Genomic DNA, 5,105 nt, shown 5'->3' with positions numbered 1-5,105 from the left:
CTGGAAGTGGCACTGTGGCTCAAGTGATAGAGCACTAGCTTTGAGCACAAAGAGGCACAGGGCAGTGCTCAGGCCCTGAGTTCAAGCCCCACAATTGACAAAAAAAAAGTGGGTATATTACACACAGATAAGCCCACAGTGGACTTGACACTTTCCTGTACCATCTTAATCTTTACCTTGAAAGATTTTTCCCTCTTATACCTGGAATCAGTGTCTACTTGGACATTGAACTTCTCAGTCAGCCTGGGCAGACAAATCTGAGACACTTGTCTCCAGTTAACCAGCAAAGGACTAGAAGTGGAGTAATTTTTTTTGGGGGGGGTGTCCAGTTGTGGGGCCTGAACTCTGGGCCTGGGCGCTGTTCCTCAGCTCTTCAGCTCAAGGCTAGAGCTCTACTATTTGAGCCACAGCGCCACTTCTGGCTTTTTTCTTTTTGCTTATGTGGTACTGAGAAATCGAACCCAGGGCCTCAGGCATGCAAGGCAAGTGCTCTACCACTGAGCCACCTTCCCAGTCTGAAAGTGGAGTAATTTTTTTTTTTTTTTTGTCAGCCGTGGGGCTTGAACTCTGGGCCTGGGCCCTGTCCCTCAGCTCTTCAGCTCAAGGCGAGCACTCTACCACTTGAGCTACAGCGCCACTTCCGGTTTTCTGGTGGTTTATTGGAGATAGGAGTCTCACCGTCTCTCCTGCCTGGGCTGGCTTTGAACTGCGATCCTCAGATCTCAGCCTCCTGAGTAGCTAGGATTACAGGCGTGAGCCACCAGCGCTCGGCTGTAAGAGGAGTAATTTTTAAAAACAGATTTCCTTTTTAATTAACACAAACATACTGTGCATATTGATGGAGTACAGTGTGGTAAACATGTTGCCCCAGACTTTTTTTTGTTGATCATGGGGCCTGAGTGCTGTGTCCTTCAGCTCTTCAGCACAAGGCTAGTGCTCTAAAACTTGAGCCACAGCACCACTTCCAGCTCTTTCTGCTTAAAGTGGTGCATGATGAATTGAACCAAGGGCCTCATGCACACAAGGCAAGCACTCTACCATTGGACCATCTTCCCAGTCCCTGCCCAGACTTTTGAACTTGAACTTGAGATGCTTCACGAGGCTCCACACCCATTCTACCACTAGGGGGCAGAAGAACACTTGAGAGTTTGGTGGGAGAGAGGCCCAAATCCCCAACAGCAATGAGTCAGCTGGGAGTTAGGTGAAGGAGTAAAGGAAGACGGTGAGTTGGTGGTGACCTCAGAGCAGTCCTTATGCCATCCGGAAGAGATCTGGCAGATCTGGCATTACAACTGAGTCTTGGAGAAAAAAAACAGGTGTCATCACGAGGAAGAAAGGAAAAACACTGTTGGCCAGGTTGTCAGGAACAAAAGCCCAGTGCCAGCAAAAGGCCAGTGTACTGAAAAGATACAGAGACCGCCTTCTAGACAGAAGCAGGGAGTCCAGCCGGGCCTCACGGCAGCAAGCCTTGGCTGACAGCTCTCCTTCCTCCTCAGGATCTGTGCCCTTCCTGTCTAGGCACTTGTCTTCCCCAGCAAACCTCTTAGCCAGGTCCCTTCTGCTGTCCAGGGGGTGGCCTTGTCACAACCCCATAGGGCACACTGTGTGGGTGTGTTCTAAGTGACTTGCATCTGGAGCATGCACCTTGAAGGGCGTCCCCTAGAGCACCATCTCTCATCGCCCCTGGGGTCTTGGTGCAAATTCTCAAGGAGAAGAATGTAGCTGGCTCAGTTGAGGGCTGATCCGGGGTATTGTGTGTGAGAGCATCTGTGAGTTTGAGTAGGATGTAGGCAAATCCTCTTAGGCGGTGCCTTAGCAGTCGGGAACCTAATGGGAGCCAAAGGCTTCACTGAGCTGATGGGGACCTTGATTGGCTAGGTCTGGTTCTGGATGGAAGCCTAGAGTGGCAGTGTGATAGTCAGGTCCCCCAGCAGCTGAGGCACTGACCTCCTTTGAACGGGAAGGAGGAGACGCTGTGTATGCAAATGCAACAAATGCCCACCAGCCACCAACCCAGCCAGCTCCAGCTGCAGAGCCAGGGCCTAGCCCAAAGTCCTTGTAGGACTGTCTCTTGGTGGTCAATACTGAGATCACTGCCATTCTTCCTCAGATAGTGTACAAACAGAACCATGTGTCCAGAACGCCCTTGCCAGCTCTGTGCATTACCCATGCTTTTGGCAGGATGAGGCTGAGGAGCTAAGGCCAGGTGGAGAGAGGGTTTCCTGGATCATTTCTTTTTTTCTGGGGGGAGGGGTCCGGTTGTGGGGCCTGAACTCTGGGCCTGGGCGCTGTCCCTCAGCTCAAGGCTAGCGCTTTACCACTTGAGCCACAGTGCCACTTCTGGCTTTTTTCTTATGTGGTGCTGAGGAATCGAACCCAGGGCCTCATGCATGCAAGGCAAGCACTCTACCACTGAGCCACCTTCCCAGCCCTCCTGGATCATTTCTAAAGCAGTGCCTGTCTCCCCAAGCCCACTCCTTGATCACTTACCTTAACTCACCCAACCACTGATGATCCTGAAAAGATCTCCAAACACACTTGAATTCCCCCCTCCATGGGGTAAATGAAAAGTCAGGAATTAGCTCCTGTGACGTAGTTTGTGGAAGGGTGGAAGTGAACCTGGGCCACTCCCCCAACCCCCTCACCTCAACTTCCCCAAACACATTCTACCTGGGCAGGTAAAGAATTTGGCATTATCTTGCTGCCAGAGGCTCACACTTGTAATCCTAGCTCCTCATAATGCTGAGATCTGCAGGACTGTAGTTTGATGCTGAGCAGAAAAGTCCGTTGGACTCTACCTCCAAATTAACCAGCAAACAGCAGAGCTGGAGGCATGGCTCTAATGGCAGAGAACCAGCTAAGCAAGAAAGTCTAGCGAGTACAAGGCCTTGAATTCAAACCCTGGGTACGCCAGGGACAAAGTATAGTTAACTAATCTGATGATAATTGGATGTGGCTTGTGCTAGCCATACCTTCCTATCACAATGAACCCACCAGTTTTCTCTTAACTAGGCATTAGTATTTTGAGGGTGAGGAGACTAAAGCTCAGAGTGAGCATAACAGAAGTCAGCATTAAGACTCTGGTTGAGCTCTTGGTTTCTCTTATCTCTGTGATAAAGTTGGACCAGCAGAATGCCCACCTCAATTCCCACTTTCCAAGCTGGACACTTGTAGGTCACATCTGTAATCCTAGCTACTCAGCTGGCTCAGATTTGTGGACTGTGGTTCACAGCCAGCCTAGGTAGGGATATCCATGAAACTCTTATCCCTGATTAACCAACAAAAACTGCGGCTGTGGTTCAAGTGGTAGAGCACCAGCCTTGAGACAGTGTCCAGGCCCTAAGTTCAAGTCCCAGGACCAGTGTGGCATGCTCACACCCACATCCACACACACAAATCTCCTTTCTTCAGACACTGTAGCCTATGCAGGCCTTTCACTACTCCAAGGTCCCCAGGAGGGCTGAGAGTGGATGAGAGGAGAAATACTGAGGAGTAAATTCTGCTCATAGGATAAAGGGACCCAGGAGGGTGCATTTTTCTAAGTCTAGGTGAGGCACTGGGGCTAGCAGCAGCCCTACCATCAACACAAGGCTATTTCAGATTCCTTGGTTACTCTCACACCTGGCCTCTTAATCACAGCCTGTCTTGTATTGTGACCCAATTGGCTCCCATGACAAAACTTGTTATTCCCCAAAGTCGGCCCGCATTTTCTTGCTGCTAGGCACTTCTCCCTTGGCTCCCAGTCCTGCGTGGAATGCCCTCCTTCTCCAAGCCGCTTCTCCCACTTATGTGCTACATAAAGCCCATCTTTCCTTTTAAAATCCAGGCAAGAGCTGGGCGTGGCAGCTAGTGCGCATGCTGGAATCCCAGCCCTGGGAGGCAAGGAGGCTCGTGAGTCGGAGGCCGGCTTGGGCTGCATCGTGAACCTCTGCTTCAAATACAAATACATTTAATAACTCCCGTCCGGGCGCCGGTGGCTCACGCCTGTGATCCTAGCCACTCAGGAGGCTGAGATCTGAGGATCGCGGTTCAAAGCCAGCCCAGGAGACTCCGATCTCCAATTAATCCCCCCAAAAGCTGGAGGCAGAGCTGTGGCTCGCGCCAAAAAGCGCCTTGAGCCAAAAAGCTAAGGGACAGCGTCCAGGCCCCGGGTTCAAACCCCGGTGCTGGCCCGACACAGCACCCCACGCAACACAGCCCCGGTCCCCTTTCGGCAGCAGGTTTCCACCGACGCCGTGGACAGGGTCGGCAACCCGAAGTCGGCGTGGCGTCCAAAGAGTTGCGGGCACGGACTTCTGCAAACACTCCGCGAAGCCAAGCGGCCGCGCGCCGAGGCGAGGCGTCCACCCGCGCGGGCTCCGGTTGGCTCCCGGGGAACAGGGCCGCAGCTCGGCGGCGGCAGGACCGGCCTCCCCCGCCCGCCCCGGCGCCCGGGACGGAGGGGCTGCTCCCGCCACGCCCAGCCCCGGACCGCTTGTTTATGCCCGGAGTCGGCGCGCGCCCGCCGCCCGTCACGTGACCGCCCCGCCCCTCCCCTCCGCTCCCCGCTGGCTCCGCCCGCCGCGCCGGCTCTTCTTTCTGCCTCCTTCGGATCACAAGACCTCTCAGCGACCCCCCCGGGATCCCTCCGCCGTCTCCGCCCCCTCCACCTAAAAACTCTTCTTGTTTCTTTTTCCGGCATTACTGCATTGCCAGTAATAAGCGCCATGTCCTGCTCCATCGGCAGAGGCCGCCGATCTCGGTTATCTGTCCTTCAGTCAGCGGGGAGGCGGCGGCGCGCGTCCGGGACTCTTTCCCGTGGCGGAAGCCGCGCCGGCCGCGGACGCTTCACGCCGGAGGGGAGGTGCTGTGTGTCCAAGATGGCGGCGCCCTGTAGGCTGGGGAAACTGTGAGGTAAACAGCTGAGGGGGAGGAGACGGTGGGTGAGTACCGGGCCGTTCCCCCTTCCTCTTCGTGGGCGCTTCGCGGGGCCGCCCTGGCAACATGGCCCCGGCTTGGGGGGCCCCGGGGGAGGCGGGGGCAGGGGGGGGGGAGAGAATGAGGGGGGAGGGAGAGAATGGTGGAGAGGAGGGGAGACGGATCTATCCAGGGAACGAGTCCCCCTC

General features: G+C 54.7%; 1 protein-coding gene across 3 annotated transcripts in view; it reads left to right on the top strand.

The window, feature by feature from the left end:
• The first annotated feature begins 4,829 nt into the window (after positions 1–4,829).
• Tsc1 (tuberous sclerosis 1) overlaps positions 4,830–5,105 on the top strand; it is a 63,945-nt gene continuing 63,669 nt past the window's right edge. Inside the window, exon 1 of one of the 3 annotated variants that reach the window (XM_013021440.1) lies at positions 4,830–4,922. The gene's annotated coding sequence lies outside the window, so the exon portion shown is untranslated. The remainder of the gene's footprint in view (positions 4,923–5,105) is intronic. The other 2 variants (XM_013021442.1, XM_013021441.1) reach the window with 2 other exon arrangements.

The sequence above is a fragment of the Dipodomys ordii genome, unplaced genomic scaffold (assembly GCF_000151885.1).
Source record: "Dipodomys ordii isolate 6190 unplaced genomic scaffold, Dord_2.0 Scaffold55, whole genome shotgun sequence".
Classification (NCBI taxonomy): domain Eukaryota; kingdom Metazoa; phylum Chordata; class Mammalia; order Rodentia; family Heteromyidae; genus Dipodomys; species Dipodomys ordii.
Note: the sequence above shows the minus strand (reverse complement) of the source record. Positions and strands in the feature narration are given on the sequence as shown.